This window comes from Triticum aestivum, chromosome 7A (genome assembly GCF_018294505.1).
Source record: "Triticum aestivum cultivar Chinese Spring chromosome 7A, IWGSC CS RefSeq v2.1, whole genome shotgun sequence".
Classification (NCBI taxonomy): domain Eukaryota; kingdom Viridiplantae; phylum Streptophyta; class Magnoliopsida; order Poales; family Poaceae; genus Triticum; species Triticum aestivum.
The window spans coordinates 116,725,746-116,751,089 of NC_057812.1; the positions used below are offsets into that span (position 1 = coordinate 116,725,746).

Genomic DNA, 25,344 nt, shown 5'->3' on the forward strand with positions numbered 1-25,344 from the left:
TAAAGTACCTTGAAGTATCAAAATCTTCATGTGGTTTGTAAAATAAGGAAGTGATCCTGACTAGAATAATTTGGCAAAGCGCAGACAGGAGGGTAGTATAAGATGCTGCTTCTGTGATCAGGATGAAACTATACAACATTTCTTTCTTAAATGCCCACTCACCAAGCTATTATGGCGTAGATTCCACGTAGCATTTAATCTCAGTCCCCTAAATAGTACTAGCACGGTGTTTTGGGACGTGGCTAAATGAAGTAGAGCCAAATACTTTAGGCCATATTCACATCGGAGTATGCACATTACTGTGGGCTATATGAAACTGTCTAGTGATGTGATCTTTAACAGACAAACTCTTATAAAAAAATTATGGGTCATATACAGAGCTACTGCTTGGATCCGTACATGATCGTCACTCAGTCATGTGGTAGCCAAGGAGCATATGGATGTCGAGACGGTAGCACGGGCTACACTTATGACTGGTTTGGATGTCGATCCAATAATAGTCTAGGTGTTTAGTCATCTTGCCCTAGTTTCCATCTGTTGTGGCAATTTTTACCTTTACTTCCACTTGAGCTCCCCTTGTGAGCTTGTACCGTACTTCAAACCTCATGAACCTTTTGGTTAATAATATGGATGCATGGATCATTCGGATGTAGAGGCTAGGGGTGACCCTCCTTTTAAAGAAAAATAAGAAATAAAATATGCTGACTCTAGTTAATTATTACTAACGGTCGATGTAATGTTTCTACACCTATTTGACGGTGGTGTTACTTGGCAGTGGGCAGTAACATTGTTCAAAGATTCAGATCTAAGGCTCCAACCCAAACAGTGACTTACTACCCGTACCAAATGATATACAGTAAAATATTCAAATGTGATGTAAGATACTTTCCAGATTAAAAGGTTAAGACATCCAACTCTTCATTAAGAAAAAGTTGAAACAGGGAAGGCACGTGAAACTTGTCAATTCTAGCACAAAAAAGTGTGGATAAGTACACATCCATCCAGTGAAAGACTAAACGGCACAGTACAAATATATACGCTATCCCTCTCACACATTCAAGTGACAACAATGTCAAACCATGTGTCAAATCTGATACATTAGGTTATTTATTTTTATTTTGAAGTTTTTAAAATCCTACTTGTAGATATATATAGTTTCACAGGTTGGCATAATACTCGAATTTCTGTTCAAAACTATCACATTAAAAAAATGGACCTTTACGTTATATACATGAATCAATACCCATGAAGTGCCGTGCAAACCAGGTCTGTCAATAAAAATACACATGATACACGTCAGGTTGCATTCTTTGTCCGATTCCAACCATAAATGCATGAAAAGAGCGTAGTAACATAGCAATTGCCGATAAAAAATTTGATTGCATCCCATTCCATTGTTTACTATTAGAGATCCTTAACATTGAATATTTTATTACACCAAAATATTATTAAACTTTTTTTTTTGCAGGAGAAACTTTTGATTTACTCATCAACTATCAAGGTAGTGCAAAAAAACACCAGAACTAAAAGTTACATCCTGGTCCATAGACCACCTAGCCACGATTACAATCACTGGAGCAAGTCGAAGACGCACCGCCGTCATCACCCCTCCCTCATCGGAATCGGAAAAAGATTATTGTAGTAGAAAGTCAGGAAGTCGTCGTGATAATTGGTAAGGCCCATAGGACCAAAGCACCAGAACAGTAATTGTCACCAATGAAAAGAAGCTAGATCGGAAGGATCCAACCTCCACACACACATACATAGAAGAACGAAGACCAGATTCAGACGTATCCACTGAAGACAAACACCGACCGGATCCCACGAGATCCACCGGAAACACACCTCCACATGCATTCCGACGATGCTAGAAGCATCATCGGGATATGAAGGCTAGGCGGGCAGGACCTTATTCCATCTTCAAGAAACTGCCACCGCCTGGCCTAAATGAGCATGGCACAAACCCTAACAAAACTAAAATAAAAAATAAAGATGGAGCTCTCCCGCCGAAAAGGGCCAGGATCTATCGCATCTCCATGGTCCAAGGACCATAGAAGACGAGGCGGACCGGCGGCGGCACCGGAGCCAAAGGGTATGCTCTGGGTAGCTTCTTTGACATTCTTTTGTCCTCAAAAAAATATTTAACTTGTTCAATAAGAAACAAATAAAGTAATTACTCGCGCAAGTGGGCAGCCCATTGTGCTAATTCTGAAAACAGTAAAAAATAATAGTACATGGGAGCTAATTAAGCCAAAAAGTACGTCATTCATGTGAAAAAACACGACTATTGTAGATCTTACATTGATCTATCTTTTCTTCGACTGCGACAACTCTAAACCCCTCAAACCGAGCTCAAACTTGCTATTTATGTAGGAAGCACCCTTAGGCCTTGTTCGATTTGGCAGGGTTTGGAGAGGTTTGAAAGGGATCGAAGGGGATTAAATCTCTTACAAGTCAAAAACCTTGTCAAACCTCCCCAATCTCCTTCAATCCCTATGGCGAGGAATTAAACGAACAGGGCCTTAAAGTGCTCGACAAAGCAAGTCCAGCCTAGAGGGTGCATGTCGTCGCATCACGGGAAATTGCCCAGATCTCCACCATGCAGGACGGCTGATCAATCCTTTCGGCTGGTGGCATGTCGGATTGCCTCTTCTGCCAGCGCGATGCTTTGGACTCCGGTGTTGTGCCAAAGTGGACCGCGGCATGCCCCTTCTGCCATCCTCATAGGTTGGAAGCATGCTCCTCCCATCTGTTTTGGCTGAAGGTGTTACGTGGCGTTTGCCAGCCTTCTGCCAGGGCACATTTGGCATGAACTTTAGGTTCGGCTAGCTCCACCACTCGAGATATGAAACTACATGGCGTCCGCTCAAAGCGAGAGAGTGCAATCGCCACACATGGCTATCTTAGGAGGAGAAACCACATTTCTTAGATCACTACTACCTTTCCCAGTGTCTCCCAATCCTACTACTGCTTGGCTTCACACACTACCACAACTAGACTTGCTACCCGGGCTTCGTTAGCTAACTTCCAGACTAAGACATCTTCCCTGACTAGATGAAACATGCTCCTATATAATCACGAGAGAGCAACTAAACAAACTCAACTAACATTTCTTTTTTGCGAATATCAAACTCAACTAACATAGTACAAGAGAAATTTGCTTGGCCAGGAGCAAGCCGGGCACTAGCCTGCATCTTGTTTAGTTGGTGCCTGACCACTTTTTCAGTAGCCTGACCTGAGCTCAGCCTTCAAGTAATTAGCCGGAGCTGCCAGACCACCAAATAGTACGTATTCCATGTTGTGTGATATCATTATTTTATCTCGGGCTCATGGCATGAACGAAACAACATTTTTTCACGGCTGCCACAATAGGAAAAAGTGACCAAAACCTCCGGCACACAAGGCACCCTGCTCAGGTCACCAACCAAATAACCTCTAACTCTGGGGCTGCATCTGAGGTAGCATATACACATCTGCTAAGAAGTAGCCGAGGAAGACCTTACACAACTTCCCGTCAAAAAAGAACTTACAACTCTCAAAGATAACAACCGACACCAGGAAATTAATATTTGTTGAGTTACAAAGAAAATTCATCTCACATCTAACTAAAAAGCACGCCCTGAGTCAATTGCAGCCAACGCTTGAAACTGAGAATTCTGTCCGTCAAACAACTACTCAATGACTCGACAAAATTTTAGTTCCCAGACATAATTTGGTACCATCATAATTAAAAAAAATTGATATGCCCATCAATACTCCTAAATCATATCATAGGCGAAACACAAACACCTAATTAAATTATACTTCCTCCGTTCACAAATATAAGATGTTCTAACATTTTTCAGAATGGGGTGTATATAGACACGTTTTAGTGTGTTTGTTCACTCATTTCAGTCCGTATGTGGTCCATATTGAAATATCCAAAACATCTTAATATTTCTGAACGGAGGGAGTACAATTGTTAAGATGGTACATGCCTAAGATCACTTGAGTCGGATTGCTGGATAATAAGCTATAGCAAATTCCTGATCAGCAGTCCTAGCTATGAATGCAGTAATCGGGCAAGTGCTTGCATGACAAGATATATAATCCTACAAGCCCATGTCTGCACTCAAGTTCAGATAGCGTGTATTCTGAACCACAAGCCATCTTGCCAACTTGCGAAGCACATCCTGAGTTAAACGACGCATAGCACCAAAGCAGATGGTTAACATATAGCTCATGACCATTAGCACATGATATGCTTACTATAGTTAATACTTACTGCCGGTGAATGCGATGCTTGTGCAAGTTTTCATACAATTTATAGAAGGTCCACATCTACTTGACGGTGCGCGATAACATTGTTCAAAGATTCAGAAGTACAAACAAGAATGCCTCCAAACGGACAGTGACTTGCTACATGCAGCCAATCACAGAAAATATTCAAATGTGATGTAAGATACTTTTTTTCATGAAAAGGTTAGGACATGCAGTTCTTCATTGAGAAAGAGTTGAGACAGGGAAGGCACATGAAACTTGTCAGTTCTAGCACACAAATAGTGTGGATAAGTACACACCCATCCAGTGAAAGATTACACGGCACAGTACAAATATGAATGGTGAAGCCAACTGCAGAAGCTGGAGTAGGCCTTAAATCCAGCATAAAAATTTCCTACAGAGTTCTAAAATCTGAACGATGAAACTAACAACAAAAGCTCAAGTAATAATGCCTCCATGAAGCATCCTCTGCCGAAGCTGGAAAAGGCTATGCTCTCTGTTGGAAGGTGAAGGCAAAGCAGAAAACTGCAGTAACACACAGCGGTCACTCGCTATCAGAATCGAACACACTTGGATACACCCAGAGGGCCTGCAGCTGGTGGTACCAGTTTTTTCTGTACGGAAGGTCAGGATTGGTCGACGGATCCCACACAGCATCTGCCTCATCACCAAACCCATGTATGCTCCAAGGTTCAGAGTAATGGTCATAGTACAAGCAGTTCCTCCTCGCTCCCCATAGTTATGGGCTCATGCAAGAAAACGGTGTGCTCATCACAAAACCCCCAACAAAGAGTGCCCAATTTTCCAGCTTCTTTAGGGCATCTCCAGCCGTTGTGCTCCCCAGCCGGCATTTTTTTTGCTTCTTGGGGTTGGCCCGGCGAAATATTTGGCATGGGATCGAGAACTTTCCCAGCCGTCGTCCTCCCCAACCGGCCCCGAGCGCGCCACGCCTCCTGCCTGCTCGCATGCATCGCGACACCTCATTCTCCCCTACTCTCTCCCTCGCTCCCTGGATGCCATGGCCGAAGTCGCCGTTTGCTCGCTCTCGCTCTCTCCCACCTCGCCGCGCCAGCTCCCGCATCTCCGCCTGCCTCGACGTCGCGGCACGCGCAGCCGCGTCCTGTCCCCTCTCCCCTCCCCGCCCTCGCAGCCCTGCGCGACTCCGCGCGGCGCGCTCCCTCAACGAGCAGCAGCCTCGCTCGAGCAGGGGGGAGACAGGAAGACGAGCAGCAACAGCCGCGGCCACAAGGCCGGCTACTGCTACTGAGCTTCTCGCTGAGCCCCCTTGAGCTCCTCTGAGCACCGCCGCTCCTGCCTCCCCTCCTAAGCTCCGTCTCCTCCTCTAGCTAGTTGGCCGCAACCGCCGGCTCTGCCGTCCGCCATGAACGAAGAACGACTCGATGTCGAGCTGCCCAAGCCCACTCCTGCTGCCCGTCATGCTCTGCGAGCTCCCAGTAGTCCGCCTAGCCGCTCGCTAGGCTCGGAGACGAGCCGTAGCAGCACGACGCGGCTGCTCCGGGGAGGCGCGACGGGGGGCCAACGACGGGCGACGGGGCTGGCCTCTTGCGGCTCCTCCGGGGAGATGCGAGCGAGGCCGGTGACGGGAGACGGGGTCAGCCGCTTGCGGCTCCTCCGAGGAGATGTGGGCGAGGCCAGCGAGGGGAGACGGGGCCGGCTCGCCGGTGGAGGGCGTCCAGGATCGCCGGAGCGAGGAGCAGGGGAGAGAGGAGAGAGAGTGGAGGAGCGAGGCGGGCATGCGGGAGAGAGCTTTTTTTTGCATGCATCACATGGTGGGCCAAGTCAGGAAAAGAAGGAGAGAGAGATTTAGAGAGGCTGGCAGTGGGCCTTTGGCAGCGAAAGTATCGCGCCGGCGCCCCCAGCTGCCTCCCGCTTTCCTGGGTTTCACTTGCGCGCGCCGGCCATAACTTTAGCCAAATCCGGCGAAAAACGTGGTCGTGGGGGCCTGACTGGGAGCATTTTTTGCCGCTGGCGCTAAAAAAAGTGCTTGGGGGGCCTTCCTGGGAGGACGGGTGGAGATGCCCTTACCTCCACCCATTTTGCCGGCTTGGTACAGATATTGAGGCAGTAGGGTTTATAGGTCACTGGTGCTCCCAATGATAAGTTGATGCAATGATCAACAATGAGAAGCACGTCGCCACATACAACTAGCCATGGTCTTAAATATGGGCATTCATCCATGCCATCCCACCACAAAGTCTTTATCTCCTGTAGACCAAGCTGAGGGGCTAGCTGCAAACTGTAGATCCTATAATGATAATCAATCAGGATGAATTGGCCATTGTATTCCACAATCTGTTCTATGCGTGCATCATTAAGCTAGATTTCAGACCAAGTTTCACTCCCAACTGGCCAATAAAACAAGGATGATTGAGTACTGATGAAGAGGTGCGCGTTGGGTGAACCAAGGGGTGCTGTCAGAGAGTGCCACTGTAGTAGAACTCTTCACGGTCATTCCTGAATGGATGCTTAGCCGATTTGGAGGCAAGGAGAGCGCTGTGCCCGGGTCCTTGGATGGTGCTTGGCGACTTCAACATGATACTACGTGCCTCGGAGAAGAGCAACCTGAACCTCAATCGCACTATGATGAATAAATTTAGAGCCTTTGTTGATAACAACGAGTTGAAGGAGCTTTACATGCACGGACGCCGTTTCATGTGGACGAATGAGCTGGAGGTTCCTACTTTCACCAAGATTGATCGCATCTTGGTCTCAGTAGATTGGGAGCTGGCTCGGCATGACGACTTCCTCCAGGCGCTTTCTACTAACGTCTCGGACCATGCGCCCCTGCACCTCTCGGCCATGATGCAGCATTGGCCGAAGAAAATGTTCCGGTTTGAGTCCTTTTGGCTCAAGATTGATGGCTTCGATCAGGCCGTCAGCGAGGCTTGGGTTTGCAACCCCGCGATCGTGGATCCTTTCAAACGGTTGGGCGCCCTGTTTAGGAATGCAGGAGTGGCACTGCAAGCTTGGGGACAAAAGAGAGTTGGCAACATCAAGTTACTCATGTCCGTGGCCTCGTTCGTGATCCTTCGTCTCGACCAGGCTATGGAAGCTAGAGGTTTGTCGGAGCTGGAGACCTGGCTGAGAAGATCGCTGAAGCTGGCTTTGCTGGGGCTAGCTTCTTTGGAGCGCACCATTGAGCGACAGAGGTCCAGGTTTAGATGGCTGCGCGAAGGAGACGCGAACACCAAATTTTTCCAGTCGGTGGCCAACGGAAGAAGGACTAAAAACTTCATCCCGCAGATAAGGGTCGGTCAAGAGATTATTACTGATCAATCCCGCATGGAAGAGGCATTCGCTAATGCCTTTCAAAACCTTCTGGGCACGGCGAAAGCAAGGAACCACTCCCTTGATCTGGACTACTTGGGTGTGGAGCAGTTGGGGACATGCATGATATGGAGGCTTTATTCACGGAAGAGGAAGTTTGGCGAGTCATTAAAAAGATGCAGCCAGACCGTGCCCCCGGTCCCGATGGTTTCACAGTTGCTTTCTACCAAAAGGTGTGGCCCATCATAAATAATGATGTTATGGCAGCATTGCTCAAGCTCTGTGTGGAGACGATCGTGGTTTTTCTAGACTAAACCGAGCCCTCATTGTGTTGATTCCGAAGAAGTCGGATGCGATTGAGGTGGGTGACTTTAGACCCATAAGTCTACCCCATAGCTTCTCCAACCTATTTGCCAAGCTGCTTGCCAACATAGCACGGCGGAGAATGCATGAGTTCGTTGCAGTTAACCAGTCTGCGTTCATCAAGAATCGTATCTTGCACGAGAACTACTTGCTGGTCAAACAAGTTGCGAGGAAAATCCATGCCAGAAAGAGACCCGGAGTATTCCTCAAACTGGATATCACACGCGCTTTCGAGTTTCGACTCCCTGTCTTGGCCATTTTTGTTTGAAGTGCTTCGTGCTAAAGGCTTTGGGAGAGTTTGGATGAAATGGGTGTCCAGCTTGTTACAGACAGCGAGCACAAAAATAGTGGTGAATGGAGTGCCTGGCAGAAGAATTTGGCATGCAAAGGGATTAAGACAAGGAGACCCAGTCTCCCCCCTGCTGTTTGTTATTGCTATGGATGTGCTTTCTGCCATCGTCGCCAAAGCGTCAGAGGAGGGAGTTCTCAGTACCTACATGGGCATATCCGCCACGCAACGCCTGTCGGTCTATGCAGATGATGTCGCGCTGTTCGTCAAGCCTTCGGAATCAGATTTGCAATTCGTAAGGCACGCGCTGGAAATCTTCGGAGAAGCATCGGGTTTACGAGTGAACTACAATAAGTCCATGGCCATTCTTATCACGGAGAACCAAGGAGACAGAGCCAGAGTCGAGGGAATCCTTCAATGTGCCATGAGTGGCTTCCCCTGTAAGTACCTCGGGTTGCAACTCGCGCTAAGGCAACTCACGAGGACGCAGTGGCAGCCACTACTGGATCAGGTCAGGAACTTCCTTCCCGCATGGCAGAGAGGTATGATGCAACGCTCGGGGAGGTTGGTCCTGGTTAAGTCAGTGATTTCGGCGAGGCCGGTGCATCATTTACTGGTTATGGACGCCCCCGCATGGGTGTTCGAAGACATCAACGGATGGCTGTGATCGTTCTTTTGGGCTGGCAAAGACCGGGTCGCCGGAGGGCAATGCTTAGTGGCGTGGGACAACATTTGCAAGCCGACTATCTTTGGAGGTTTGGGAGTGAAAAATTTGTCCATGCAGCGATCGCGCCGAGAGTGCGTTGGGAGTGGCTAAGGTGGACCGATCCCCGTAGGCCTTGGCAGGGTCTGCATTTGATGGTGGATGACGAGGCTAGACAAGTCTTTGACAACCTTGTGAAGATTACTGTCGGGAAGGGTGATAGAGTACTTTTTTGGAGAGACAGATGGATCCACGGTTTCTCGGTAGGAGACATCGCCCCACTTGTGCTGCAAGGGGTTGACACGAGGACCAGGAACTCGAGGACCGTAGCCGAGGCTTTGCTTGAGGAGAGATGGACCAGTGACTCTAACTCCCATTTCTCCTTCACGGGTCTACTACAGATGGTGCACTTGAGGCATGCTATTGCGACGGTGCAGAGAGTCACTCAGAGCAAGGATGAATTCAGTTGGCCACACGATCCTTCTGGAGTCTACACTGCGAGATCCACGTACACGCAACTCTGCCAGGGAGGAATTCGGTTCCCCATGGCCGCAGCCATTTGGCGTAGCTGGGCCCCGCTCAAGTGCAAGATATTTACTTGGCTCGCGGTGCAGCATAGATTGTGGACCTCTGACAGGAGAGCACGCCATGGTCTTCAAGACGAGCCTTCGAGCTGCTACATTTGCTTACAAGAGGAGGACAACGTTAAACACATTTTGGTGCAGTGCCCCTACGCGAGAGAAGTATGGCACACGTATTTTGATACGCTGCAGATCAATGTTGGCATTCCGGATGGGCAGGAGCCACTTGAGGAGTAGTGGCTTAGGGCCAGGAGAGGCTTCCATGGGAAGGAGAAGAGAGGATTCGACTCGTTGGTTATTGGAGCATTGTGGGCCATTTGGAAACAAAGAAATGCCCATGTTTTCAACAGGCCGGAGCAGGTGGTGCGCCCTAGAGAACTTGCCTTGGCGATACTTGGGGAAATTAGTGATTGGTCGCATGTAGGTTTCAGTGTGGGTGGTTTAGATAGATTTGTGAGGAGTTAGCCTTGTGGTTCTAAGGTGTGGGTGTTCTGACCTTTGATGTTCGCATTGACTGTTGGATTCTTGTAATTATTTGCTCTCTTCTATAAAAATATGGTACGCTATTGGCGTACTCTCGAAAAAAAGTTTTGTGCACTAAACACCACTTCATGTCCCGTGACAGCCGTGGCGGTGGTATTAAGTTAGTAAATCATCTCAGAAATTTGCTAGTGCTTTTTTGGCGAGGCGTGGAGTACTGACGAATGCAACTCTTGAATGAGTCATCCCGAAGATGCTGATTGCGACACCACTTCATGTCTGGGTGAAAACTCTTGCATTGTCCTTTGGTCGGGCTCATCGGTGACAAAATTGTGTTGTTGCATTGTTGAAGTCGTTGTCTACTTGCTATTGTGCTGGTCTTGATTGGCTGGTTTCAGATTTCCGGCCGGACATGACGATGACGACGTGAGGATGTTTATCCCTTTTTGATGGCATTATCATGGAAGAACTCAAGTTAGTCGTAGGTGTTTATTTCATCTCTTTAATGGCTCGGTCGTGGTTGCCTTTGCTATGTATTATGTTTAATAATAAATAAGAATGGTTGTGTGCATCATAATGATGTAAAGGCCGGGGGTTTAACCTCCTTTCTGGAAAAAAATGTGATGCTGCCCTAAGTCTTTTTCCCGATTCATTGATCGAGTTTATCCGTTTACGCATGACTTGTGTTGGCAACACCGATGTTTGCCTTCCTCCACGACGTGTTGAAAGTGCTAGTTATCGACTAGAGGGGGGGGGGGCAAATAGGCGATTTTTATGAAAGTCTTCAAAACATGGGGGCTTTGAAGACAAACAGTAGAAATGAACCTATTGATATGCAGCAGAAGGTAGACTACACTAGACAAGCCATAGTCAAGTAAGCAATAAAGTGAAAGCATGAAGAGTATCAACAGCTAGGTAGTATGGATCAGGGTGGAAGATAGTATGAAGCCAAACAACAAACAATCTTCACATAGTGAAGACAATCAGATCATGCAAGCAGGCAATGACTTCACGAAGACAAACTGTAAAGTAAAGAGAAGTGAAGGATATAACCAGTTGCTTGGTGAAGACAAGGATTTGATAAACCAGTTCCAGTTGCTGTGACAACTGTACGTCTGGTTAGGAAGGACGAGATTTAACTCAGAAGACTGCATCTTCACCTTATTCCCCTTGAGCTAAGAACACTTAGTCCTCACCCAATCACTCTGGTAAGTCTTCAAGGTAGACTTCCAAACGACAAAAGACTTCGGTGATGCCTAACACTCTTTGGCTCTTGGTGTTTTGGGCTTTGTCCTCACAAGGATCTCTCTCTCAAAGGCTTGGGAGGTGGGTTTCTCTCAAACGACAAAAGTCGTGCACTAACTCTGAGCAGCCACCAATTTATGGTGTAGGGGGTGGGCTATTTATAGCCAAGAGGCAACCCGACCTGATTTGTCCAAAATGACCCTGGGCCACTAAGGAACTAACACGTGTCCAACGGTCAGATTTCAAACACATGCAATAGCATTACTTGGGCTAAAAGTAAAGCCGACTCATCTAGCTTGGGATAAGATTTGCTCTCATTGTCTTCGCTCGAAGACATACGATTTGGTTGAGCATCACATCAGACACTCTGACTTTTTTCACTTGGACCCCACTTAACAGTACGGTGGTTCCTATGACTCAACAAAGAACAAAAGTAAACTACAAAACAACTATGTCTTCGCACTCCATAGTCTTCATGTGAATGTATTCTCATGTCATAATCTTCACTGTGAATATCTTCACAGACCACCATTGTCTTCAATGTCTTCACATGTTTTTAGGGGTCATCTCTGGTAGGTAAACCGAATCAATAAGGGACTACTACTGTGTTATCCTGCAATTCTCACAAACACATTAGTCCCTCAACCAAGTTTGTCGTCAACATTAAAAAACAACTAGGGGTGGCACTAGATGCACTTACAACCTCCCCCTTTTTGGTGATTGATGACAAACTGGTTGAAGTTTTCAACGGGGATAAAAGTATGTGAGAGTTAAGGATTAAGGCATTGTCTTCATAAGTAGCAAAAGGCTCCCTCTAAAGATGTGCATATAAGTAGTTTGCTTTTGAATGCAAATGCACATGGCAGGTTTTACTTTGTGGAGATCCTCTTTAGCTTATGAAGACAATTCATCATGCATATAAAGAGATAACGAAGATAATGACATGCATAATGAAAAATGGACGTCTACGGAATGGCTTCATGCAGAATTTATCATCGCATCACAAGGTAGCAGAAAAAGTAGCAGACGACCATCGAGTTTAAGTGTTACAACTCACAGAACCAAATTATTTCAAAAGACTAGAGTTGTAAAGACTTAGCAAAAATAATGCAACCACCCATAAGGACCCGCTTGAAGACTATCAACTCATATGCTTCTTTCCCTTTTGTCAGTAATGACCAAAAAGGTTTGAAGACATAGAGTATCTACTCGTTCCCAGTTGGAGTACATGATGGAGCAAGGGCGATGTTGGAGTTTGGTGGTGCAGACGGGCCTGACGCAGTGTCGAGATGCAGCACAACCATGGTAGATAAAGTGGCGTCATCTTCTTCATCGACGACTCTCGCAACAACTGTTGCAGCCGAAGACGAATGTTTAGAGTCTTCAATAGACGGCGTGCGACGCTAGCTTGCATTTGGTGGAGGCCTGGAATCAAACTTGAAATTCTCTGCGAAGCCATCTTCGCGAAGATCGTCTTCAGGACAGAGCATTGTGAGGCTCTTCCAGGACCGCCGACAGGCTTCATGTGCAACAAACAAGTTCTTGGTGGCCAAGTTGCGAATGCGATTGACGTCCACCAAGAGACACTGCATCAGATGCTTCAGCCAGTCATGATGCTTATCCTACTTCTGATGAAAGGCCACAAGAAGCTCTTAGTCATTGAGTACACGAGAACGCTTCCGAGACCTTTGGGCAATCGTACTTGCAGTGGCTTCAGTGTTAGCACGGTGTGGCACTCTCATATTTCTAGCCAGAGGATAAGAGGGGGTTGTAGCATTGGGGACAAGAATTCCTTCAATTGGTTGCGTGAAGCTTTGATGTTCAGCATTCTGAAGATGTAGGGGCTTTTTTGCAGGCTCGGGGTAGATGGCTTCAATGGACAGATCAATCTAAGGCAGAAAAACAATGTGGTTGCGTGCTGAGCGCTGATAGTCAATGGTTTAATGAAGCTTAATCAGGCGCATCACCCATGGAGCATAGAACTTCAGGCCAAACAGATCAATCCCTGAAGCAACAAGTTGTCTGATGAAGAAATCCTGGGTGTTGAATCTGATGCCATTGATGATATAGAATACCAAAGTCTTCATGGCTCCTTCAAGTTTAGCTTCAGGTGAATGTCCCTTGATCGGCCATAGAGTACGCCTCATAATATGGTTACTGTGTGTGGCAAGTACTCGAGGTCCTTCACAAAGAACTCCTTTGGGTATTCAACACCTTGAGGCAATGGCTTCATCATACTGAGCATCTGACTCATGTTTGGTTCGGGCCTCTGAAAGATACTTTGCAGTTCATCTCTATGAAGCTGACAACCAGGTTCGTATAACTCACCTGGAGTGGGAAGGAAGTAAGTCAATAATTTCTTGAGCTTTGGCTTTGTGATGTACATCACTTGACATCCACTCAAGGATCCATGTCTTCGGATCCCTGTTGTAGCCACAAATATGGAGTGTGGCATAGAACTGCACCAAGCTCCTCATTCCAGTGTTCTTTGTCAGTCACAAAAGGCAGCAGACCAACATCCCTAAAGTAGTCAAGAGCTTCTTCAAGACAGGGCATCCCAGCTATGGCTTCACAATCCATACGCATGTGTGGAAAGATCCGCTCTTGGTTGTATAGGATGCACAAGTAATAGCTTCGCTGCTGATAACTCCAGAATCTGTCAGATGAGATCTTTGGCTTCGAATAAGGATTCTTGGCGATGTCAAAGAAGGTATTGTGCTCTCTGAAGCTATGCACGCTGAAAGAACCATGTGAAGTTGTAGCACCTAAAAGCCTTGGCAGCCTAGGCTTGGGCTTCTGAACTTGAGGCCTCTGCTCCACATGATAGTCATACTGTGGTCCGGGAGCAGTGGGAGGAACCAAAATAGGCCATCTAACAGTGACAAGCTGACCACGATTGTAGGCATGTTCCATGGTGTGAGGCCTTGGAGGAGGAACGGTGCCATCCGACATGGTAGGCGTCATGGTGGCTTCAGTATCCACATTAGCTTCAGACTCCACATTGTCTTCAGCCATGACTGTGTCATTGGCTTCAGAGGTGTTGTTAGTGGCAGCCTTAGTGTTGTCAACCTCCATTTGTTGAAGGACTAGATGGTCGGGCACGATCACATTCTCCTCGAGAATGACTTGATCAGTAGCTAGGGGTGTGGCAACTCTTTCTTCTTCTCTTTCTTCTTCATTGTCTTCATCGTCTGATGCAGCCGGAATGTCTTCAGCGACTTTGGCTTCAGACTCAGAGGCATTCACAATAGGGGTGGCTGCAGGTAGGAGTGGGCGTTCGGTTCCCTCGAACCGAACAATTCGGTGCTTCAGTGTTTTTGCTTTCTTGGTTCCTAAAAAACGTGTCCCGATCGGTCTTTGGCAATAAAAGAAACCGAGCCTTCGGTGCCCCGATAGATCGGTTTGGTATTCGGTTTTGCATCGAACAGACCGAACAGCTGGGCCTGGCCGCGTGGGCATTACGATGCTAGGCTGTAGTGGGCTGGCTGGATGGGATAGCTGCTACTCGATTGTCTCGGCTAGGCAGAGAGCTATGGTTTGTGTGGGCTAGATAACAACACGTGTTATGCTCAAAGAAAAAAACAGATAACACGAGGTGACCGACACATCATGCAACAACAAACAGCACCTAGGTTCAATAAAAAATAGAAAAGAAGACGGGCCTCCAGTACATGTGGACAAGAATTAGGGAGGGAATCAGGGGACCAGCCGGCCAGCCTACGACACTATTTGCAAGGGCAATTGATGTTCGTTGGCTGGCAGCGCATGCGTATGAACGGGAATTAATTTCTATAGGACGCACGAGAAGACTGGAGGGCCTCGGTGCTTCAGTCAGTTCGGTGGACCGAGTGTGCAGACCGAAATCACCGAAGTAAATTCGGTTTGTTATCACTAACCGAGCATAGTACCAAATAAATTGGTTTTGGTCACTTCGGCTTCGGATCAGGTTAATTCGGTTCGGTCGTTCGGTTTTCGGGTTATATGCCCACCCCTAGCTACAGGAAACACTTGACTTGCGACTGAGCTTTCGTGAATTTCCCCTCTGGAATGCTCGACATGGTGACCTGTGTCCTGGGGCCTTTGCAAAGCCTCTGAAATGCGGGTGATGCCTTTGGTGAAGGAGTGGTTTGTACCATGTAGTTGTCATCGTCAAGCACCGGAGTGGTGACTTGAGGTGGTGGTGTTCTTGGTGTCTCATCGTGTACTGGGGTGTCTTGCTATTGGTGCTCGGCCCATGAGTCATCCTGAGCGATTGGCGTCAATGGATGACCAATGCTGATAAGTTCACTGCTCGTTGGAGCAGGCGATGATACCAACTGGGGCTCGAGCTGAGGAAGGACTACATCAACATGAACATTGTCTTCATGACCAATGTCTTCAGCTGTGATGGGGTCAACAACTGGAACTTCTTAACTTTCTGGAGCCTCTATGGAAGCAGGCTCATGGATCACAAGACGACGCTCTTGGTTGGTTGAGGCAGGAAGGGCAACAAAAATGGGTTCAACATTGAGGGGTTCTGAGGCTTCAGCACACTCTTTCTTTGAAGACTTGGTCTTCAACTTCTTCTTTGATGGGGCACCATCTGAAGTATCTTTATGCTTGTGTTTCCTGGCTTCGGCTTTGGCTGCCCTTGTTTTCTTCAGCTCTGAAGCTATTGAGGTGACCTTAGGCTTCGAGCCAATCATACTGGCAGGGAAGACAATGCGAGGTTCTTCCTGCCTTGGTGCTTCAGTTTGAGCTGCAGCAGATTTCTTCTTTTGCTTTGTAGCCATCCTAGGGTCGATGCTAGGATGCCCAAGAGCTTTTCGCTTCTCAGCTTCATTATGTGCTTGAACACATTTCTGCGCAAAGTACTTCATGCGCTCCCGTGAGCCTTTGGCTTCTTCATGCTTCTTGTGGAATTGTTTCTTAAGATCATGCAGCATTTTCTTGAAGATCTGCACATTAGCCACACTGAGCTTGGCCATATTCTTCTTGAAATGAGCATTCTCATAATAAAACTTGTTCTTGAGCTCGGCGATTTTCTGAGCCAGGGCCAACTCATTAGCAATGGCTCCGTGAAACATGACGCTTATGTCCACAGGCAGCCGGAGATCATCAATACTGATGCTCTAGTCATCAAACCACTCATCGATGAAGTTGTTGAGAATATCAACATCAAAGAGGGGCAGATCGTTGAAGATCTCCGCCTCTTGCTTTCTCTTGATCAGCATCTCAAGTGCTTCATCACCAAGATCTTCATCACTAGACAAATCAATGGTGTCTTCCTCATTGCGCAGACTGGCAGCTGGAGTCAGTTCATGCCTAGAAATCTTCTTGGGCTTCTTAGTCTTCTTGGAGACTCGTGACAGATCTTCAGACTGCACATTGGGTTCAGGAGGTGCAGTCTTCAACGGCTTCACAATTGAAGCTCTTGGTGTGGGAGATAGCTTCGAAGCTTTTGACTTCTTTTTCTTCTGCTTCGGTGAAGCTGGCGCATCTTTGGAGTCTGTGTCATTAGCGGATTGCTCCACAGCGGCCCTCTGAGTAGAAATGTGGGAGAGGATCCCATCGAAGCCGGTGAAGGGGCCAATGACATTCGGATTGGCATCGCGAGTGCCATCCTGCCTAGGAGCAGATGGACCAGGGTTGAAGTTGAGTCCAAGATCCTTCTTGTTCTTTGCAGCTAACTCTTTGGAAAATTGATAGTTGCGCTTAAAGAGATTGTTTTCACAACACTATAACATGGATGATGGGTCGGCATTCTCAGGCTTCGATCCTCGGACCATGCATGGGTAGAAGCCTTGGGCAATAGCTTCGGGCTTCGACTTTGGCTGCAGATTCTTGTACAGTATATCGCCCCATGGGCGCTTGATGGCGTTCTTCTCAGCATATTCGGCAGTGACGAAGTTGTACTTGAACCACTATTCTGCCCAATATCTTCGGATCCATTGGATTCGGTCTTGCCTGATTGTAGTTCTCCTTTGGATCAATCTTGTACAATTCATGCAGATCTAGAGTAGATCTAGAGCTGTGTTTGCCTCTGCGCTGCCTGCCACCTTTCCTAGTAGACTTTTCTGTGGCCATGATATTCAAGCAGATAGGCTTCAGAACAGGGAAAAGATTCCGTCTACTGGTCAGACAAGAACTGGCTTCAGGGGAGTGCATATGATGCTGTAAGAACTCTACAAATGAATGCAGACTATGAGAACCAAGGGATTCTCCCACGGTCATGTACCTGTGACAGCATTAGAGGTGCAAGGGAAGGGAAAGAGGTTGTATGCATTCTCAAAAGGTTTTGAAGATAAACCAGTTTCAAGGAATTGACCTCATAGAGCGAAGACATTCACTTATTTGATGAGAGTTTGTTCCAGATTTGTATGAATCAGGAATAAGTACAAGTGAGGAATCTAACTAGTTATGAAGCATAAGTGAATATCCTCAGCATGATATGAGATGCACATAAAGACGGATCTAGATTTGGAAGTAGAGAAACCACTTTTGGTTGAAGTGGATGGATTCGACGGATCAAAAATACAGTAAAAAGTGAGATTTAATTACCACTGACGAACTGCTAGACGAGGCAGAGTTAGAAGCCGAGCAGTTCAATCTTCCGCGCCCTAACTTCGTGGCGGAAGAAACCTACGGCGGCGGTGGAGAGGACAAGGTCAGCGGCCGGAGTGAGGACGGCATCGAAGAAGTCGCGACAGCTAAGCGCTTTGTCTCCGGCGTCGACGTGAGCTAGCGGAGGCGCTAGGGTTTGAGCGAGGTGGCGAGGTGGAAGAAGAGATAATGACCGCGTGGTGTGTGAATTTATAAGGAAAGGGACTGCAAAATGTAATTACACAGGTGCCCCTGGAGGTTCATGTCTGGAGGACACATGGCCTGCATGCAACTTATTGGAAGTTGTTCCATGTTCCCACACACGCCTGGATTGTCAGGTGGTCGTTTCGGCTTCTCCGATATTCACGCAAAAGGGATATAGCATTGAAAAAATATTTAAATGTTTGTCTCTGTGTCTTCTGCTGACAGGGACTTCGTGAAGACATTTGACAGTTTTCAACAGAATGCATATAACTTAGATAGATAGAATTTGAGGAAGAAGCACTGAAGGGGTTAGGGTCCGATCACATTCACTTAGATCGGAAAAATTCAAGTATGAAGGCATAGCTATAAGTGAATGCTGTAGAGGACAGAACACGTGTATATATATATTCTTATGTCAAATTTTACGTAGTGAATCAATAGGAATGTAACTATTTGAATTCTAAACGTAATTTAATTATGAAATGATCGTAAGATTACCTCGGGTGAAGAATAACTTATTCTGCACCCTGGATGATGAATAGTAACACTATGTGTGTCTGTGTGTGTGTGGGTGTGTATCAGTCTAAGACCAACTCAACATTGCTAAGATAAACCATGAGATCAAATCAATGTTGAAGACAAATCAAATGCGAAGACTATGCAATCATGCGCCAAATGAAACACTTCAAGAAGATTTTGGTGGTGGCGTTACCCATCGTATAGGAAGTATTAGACCCAGGCACGGCGCACAATTATCGTGGCGCTCCGAAGTCAAATTCCGCGTTAATGTATTCACACTTAGAGTGCATGTCTTCATTGATTGAAGATATATGTTACTTCGTGTGTTGCACATCTAAGTCATCAACATGCATAAGCGTTAGGATGTGTGTCCAATTACAGGACATTTGAGGATTCTAAGATATTTAGCTCACACCGCAACTTGCAAAACCTTTTCTCATCCAAGGGCTTTGTGAAGATATTTGCCAATTGCTCTTCATTGACGTGAATGATATCAATATCTTCCTTCATGACATGATCTCTGAGAAAGTGATGACGGGTCGGAATGTGCTTTGTCTTCGAGTGCTGAACTGGGTTGTTGGCAATCTTGATGGCGCTTTCATTGTCGCAATAGAGTGGCACTTGCTTTAGGTGGATGCCATAGTCCCTGAGAGTTTGCTTCATCCATAGAAGTTGAGCGCAGCAAGATCCAGCAACAATGTATTCAGATTCAGCAGTGGAGAGGGATACACAGTTCTTCTTCTTTGAAGACCAACAGATAAGAGATCATCCAAGAAAATGACATGTGCATGATGTGGACTTTTGATCAACCTTGTCACCAGGATAATCAGCATCTGAGTATCCAACTAGATCAAACTCTGAGCCCTTTGGATACCATAATCCTAGTGTTGGGGTGTAAACCAAATATCAAAGGATTCGCTTCACAGCTAAGTGATGCGATTCCTTTAGTGCCGCTTGAAATCGGGAACACATGCAAACGCTAAGCATTATATCTAGCCTAGATGCACACAAATAGAGCAAAGAACCAATCATGGAGCGGTATACCTTTTGATCGAACTCTTTACCAGTGTCGTCGGGGCCTAGATAACTTTTGGTCGGCATTGGCGTCATTTACCCTTTGCAGTCTTGCATTCCAAATTTCTTCAGGCAATCCTTGAGGTATTTCTCTTGTGATATGAAGATGCCATTGCTCTGCTGACGGATTTGAAGAGAATTTCAGCTCACCCATCATGGACATCTGATATTGCTCTTGCATTATATGCCCAAACGTATCACTGTATCTCTTGCCAGTGCAGCCGAAGATAATGTCATCCACATAGATTTGGCACACAAACAGTTCACCATCATATGTCTTCATGAAGAGAGTGGGACCCAGGGAACTAGGTTTGAAGCCTTTGCTTTTCAGGAAGTCTTTGAGTGTGTCATACCAAGCGCGAGGAGCTTGTTTGAGGCCATACAGTGCGTTGTTGAGTTTGTATACCATGTCAGGATGCTTTGGGTCTTCAAAACCAGGTGGTTGTGCAACATACACTTCTTCAATTTTGCTGTTGAGAAAGCCACTCTTTACATCCATTTGATATAGAAGGATGTTGTGATGGTTGGCATAGGCAATCATTATGCGAATGGCTTCAAGCCTAGCCACAGGAGCAAATGTTTCATCGAAGTCAATCCCTTCAACTTGAGTGTAACCTTGAGCCATGAGACGAGCCTTGTTTCTGACGACTTGACCATGCTCATCTTGTTTGTTGCGATAGGTCCATTTGGTGCCAATGATATTGTGCTTGCGAGGAAAGAGACATTTTACTAGCTCCCAAACATTGTTCAGCTCGAATTGTTGAAGCTCCTCTTTCATAGCTTGAATCCATTCAGGTTCCATGAAGGCTTCATCAACTTTCTTGGGTTCAGATATAGAGAAAATGCAAAGTGCCCACAAAAATTTGCTAGCTATGTTGCTCTTGAACGAGTGAGTGGTCCAGGTGCATTGATGCTATCAATTATCTTCTCAATCTGTACTTCATTTACAACACGAGGATGAACTGGATGAAGATTTTTCTCTTGCTGATCATTGTCTTCGTCTTCAGTATTGACTTCAGGCTGAGCTGTGTCTTCAGGTTGTTTAGGTGCAGAAATGATGATTTCTTCTTCAGCCTGTGCATCAGAAGGTATAATTTCTCCAGTACCCATAAGCTTAATAGATTCACTTGGTGATGCTTCATCTAGCACATTTGGCAGGTGCTCTTTTTGCGAGCCGTTAGTCTCATCGAACCACACATCCACAGTTTCAACCACTTTATAGTGAAAGAGGTTGAAGACTCTGTAGGTGTCGTGGGTTTGTCACGACAGATGTCCTTGTGAAAGGACTTAGTCGTGGAGCCATCGCAACAGGTTAGCTTAAAGGGGTTAAACCGGACAAGGGGACATGGGAGTTTATACTAGTTCGGCCCCTTCGATGAAGGTAAAAGCCTACGTCTAGTTGTGATTGGTATTGCTAGGATTTCGAAGGCGAGGGAGCGAATCCGCTTTGTCTGGCTCTCGAGTTGTTGTTGTTTGTCTCTAAACCACGGTCGGATCGTCCCTTTATATACATAGGTTGACGCCCGCCGGGCTACAGAGTCCCGAAGCCGGATTATAAACGTATCCGGTTCGGCCTCTCTCTTTCTATCTTACTATACAAGTTACATGATTAGGCCGGTTTACATTTACAGACTGTAACCCGCCTTTGGGCCCTCCGTAAAGCACCATCATCTTTCCATCTTCATGGGCTTCTAATCTTCAAAGGTCAACCCGGCTACATAAGGCCGGTTTACCTCCAGTAGTAATATCCCCAACATTAGGCCCCAGATTGGTTTGAACTTGTTCATGTCAATCTTCCACACTTTAGAAAAAATCTTCTCTCTTATCTTCATTTTTGATCTTGTAAACCGCCGTGACGTCATACTTCAAAATTACAATAAACCGCCCTGACGTCATCCATCCGTTGATGTCGGATATTTCCTTCATTTAATATATATCCAGTCATCAAGGCGACACCTTTATTAACTTATCCATTTTTTGGGCTCCTCGATTCCCGTACTTGCCATTTTATCACTTTGCCTTATAAATAGGACCGAGGGGTCATTTTCACCGTTTCCCCCCATGCCTCTTCGCGTCGTCTTCCTCACGCCGCTCAGCCTCTAGAGCTCCGCCGCCACCGTCGACCGTCGCCTCTGCTCCGACCTTGGCCGCTGCATCACCCTGAACGCACTAGAATACTGCGGCGCTCTTCCGCTTCCTCACCAGCTCCGGTAACTTCTCTGCTTTTTTCACCATAGATCTGTTCTAGGGTTTCAACATTCTTCGCAGTTCTTCCGAAGTTCATCAGTGCTATTCTTCCCTGTGCTTCCTTTAATAGATGGACACCTCATGCTTGATGCATCTCTTGCTGTAGCTTACCTACCATGGTCATCACAAATCCTTACGCGCAAAGAACTGATCTAGTCTGTCAAAACTTGCTTCAGTTCTGCACCCCTTCAAGATCCAATTATTTTTGCTTTTCTGTCTTATCTTTAGATCCGAAAGTTTTATACATCACCGTGAGATCTGTTTCTATGTTCCCGTGAGATCCGTTTCCCCTCGCACCAATATAAGCATTTTAACATTGTATAAATACTCTATACCATTAGCCCTCTCATAAACCGGAAGAGCATGTTACCTTCACAATTATGCTTCGGTTTAACAGTGCCTGATCAACCATGTGCTAGCATTACCTTTCTCTCTCATTATACTAGTCTCCGGGTTGTACCATTTATCATATCACCATGTTTCTTACTCCCTTGTCTCTTGTGTATAATCATGCGTAATTTATAAACCGGCCTTTCATTTTCAGTTTGTTCGCTTTGCAATGGACAAACAATTCACTGCCTGCAACTGGGCTCGTTCCAGGGTTACTGAGGCTCAATTGAATGAGATGGTTAGCATCGGCTCTCTGCCTAAGAAAACTGAGATCAAATGGCGAGTTCCAGGAACAGAGAATCCTCCAACCCCAAGACAAGGCGAGGTGGTAATCTTTGTTGACCATATAGGCCGTGGTTTCAAACCGCCAGGGTCAAAATTTTATCGAGATGTGCTTGCTAGCTTCCAACTGCATCCACAAGATATTGGTCCCAACTCAGTCTCCAACTTATGCAATTTCCAAGTCTTCTGTGAAGTCTATTTACAAGAAGAACCAACTGCAAAATTGTTCCGGGATTTCTTTCACTTAAACCGGCGCACAGAGTTTGTGAATGGCCCGAACACAGAGCTTGGTGGTGTCTCGATTCAAAAGCAGAAAGAAGTGGAATTTCCTCATGCCAAACACCATAGCCACCCAAAGGAATGGAACCAAACATGGTTCTATTGCAGAGACACTTCGCCTGAGGATGAAAATCCCCTCCCCGGCTTCCGTGATCATAGATTATCCAATACTCACCCAATGCCACAACGCCTGAGCTCTTCAGAAAGGGCAAAATACGCTCCTCAAATCGCCAAGCTCCGGGCCTTTATGGCAAACGGTTTAACAGGTGTGGATTTTGTGCGCTGTTGGATATCCTGGAGTATCTTACCGCTAAGCCAGTGTCCCGGTTTAATGTGCGAATATACCGGTGAAGTTGACGATCCTCAACGCCACTGCAACATCCAATTATCTGAGGAAGAAGTTACTGAAGGTGTAAAGAAAATTCTGAATGAATCGGAACTGGTCTGTAGTCAAACCGGTCTGAGTCCCTTCTATACCAAGAACAAACCGCCTGCTGTAAGCATTACACTTCCTCTTCATCTCTAATATCTTTAACTTATACAAGCTGTAACCCTTCTTCTTTATATATATAGGGTGATGACCCTTTCTAGAAACGAAAATCCATAGAGAAAGCGGCAAAGCCAACTGGAGAGACAAAGTGGTCAAACCAACCCGCCCGAAGACCAAAGCCGTAAAACGGACGTCAAAGCGGAAAACGGCTGACCGGATTAATATGGAACTTGATGATGATACTGATGACCCAGAAGTTGAGGTAGAACTTGACTCACTTGGCTCTCTTTTTATGCATCTTGTTAACAATGATCTTCCTCAGGAGGAGGCAGAAGCTAGTCAGGCTGATGACGTAGAGGTAATTACCCTTTCCTCCGGTTCAGACTCTATGCCAACACAAAAAACTCGCCAAGCAATCCGGAAAGTAAGCTTTTCTCATCCTCTTGCTCACTTGGATCCAACATTTATTTTGAAGACTCAACAACATGAAGCTCGCCGGACAACCCGGCACAGTGGCCAACAGGTCACCTCTACCGGTTTACCTGATACTCCGGTTCGGAAGCGCCGGTCTGAGGTCTCTCCTACTTCTGACCATTCTTACCCCAAGGCAGGTTATTTCAAACAGCCTCTTAATCCGTCCGATTCAAATTATTAGGTGATGCCTCCTTCCTCTTCTGGTGAATCGACAACAACTCAACTCCCCCCTTTGAAAACTATGGTCGGGTGAGTTATAAAAAACCTTTCCTTTCAATGCGCCCTACATCTTTTGAGCAGGATCTTAATCCTTTTTTATTCTGTTTGCAGGGGCAAAGCCAGACCCAGCAAGAAAGCTGGGGTCACCAATCTGCCAGAAGACCCTGTTGCCGAAGAAGAAGAACCAAGAGGTGAACCAGAGCAGACTGGTGAACCGGAAGGCCTCCATCCTGAAACAACTTTTGATGATCCGCCCTTGACGGACAACATACTGACGAACCAACAGATGCTGAGCCTGCTGCCCATGATACTGAACCGGCAGAACCAAACTGGGCTAATCCAATGAAAGACACAGAAATTCCATCATCATCCACCAAAAATCCTGAAGGCCAAGGTGATGACGTTATTATTACTGGAACAGGCCACAGCTCTCCTGGTCATCCCGTCATTTTGGCTCAGCATAGTGCCAAAGAAGAGCAAATTGCCAGGGATAAAGGTAAATGGAGCAGCGACTTATCAAACTATGCTCATCTTAATGCTGATGAGCTTCATTCCGGCTTCTTGAACCGTCTGCACTCAAACCGGGATTATGAAGCCGGTTTGGTGAATTTGATGAAAGAACGATATGAGGTAAATGCTTCTCCCTTGTACATTGATTTATAGCTGAAATACTATTCCAAGTAGCCTCCAAGAGCCGTTTTATGATTGTTAATCATAAACCGGGTCTTTGTAACACTTCAAGCATCCCATCATTGATCCTTGCAAAGGCGTGTCCTCAATCATAGATAAGACTCATGTTTGAAAAAAATTAGATAACGTTCTGCAGCATAGCCCCCAAAGGCCGGTTTAACTTGGCAAGTTAATCCGGTTTTTAATCCACACCGCCGGTTTAGAACAAACGTACATTAGCCCCCAAGTGTCAAGGATAATGCTTGCATTGTTCTGGAGACTTGTATAGAGGGTAGTATTTGAGAGCAAATAGGCATTAGCCCCCAAGTATGAAGTGGATAACTTGTTATATGCTTTATACTTAGTGCATAAATATGTTGTTTTGTTGAATATACCTTCAATGTTGCAGGCTGAACTGAGAAGCAAAGATGCCCAAAACTCTGACTTGCAAGAAAATGTGAAGTCTCAACAAGCCGAAGCTGCAAAAGCCAAAGAGGAGCTGACGCAGGCCCTGGCCGGAATGGAAAAATTGAAAGAATCCTTCAACTAAGATCGTGCTGAATGGGAAACCGAAAAAGCCGGTTTGACCAAAAGAGCTGTAGATGCCGAGGAAGTCCTGAAACCGGTGGTTGAAGAACTAGCCGGTTTGAAGCGCCAAATCAATGCTATGACCTCTGCTATCTTTGGTAAGTGTCTGCTTATGTAT

At 46.2% G+C, this 25,344-nt stretch overlaps 1 pseudogene; it reads right to left on the reverse strand.

Moving 5' to 3' along the window:
* Positions 1 to 4,804: 4,804 nt before the first annotated feature.
* On the reverse strand, positions 4,805 to 6,815 carry LOC123153143 (uncharacterized; annotated as a pseudogene).
* Positions 6,816 to 25,344: the final 18,529 nt, after the last annotated feature.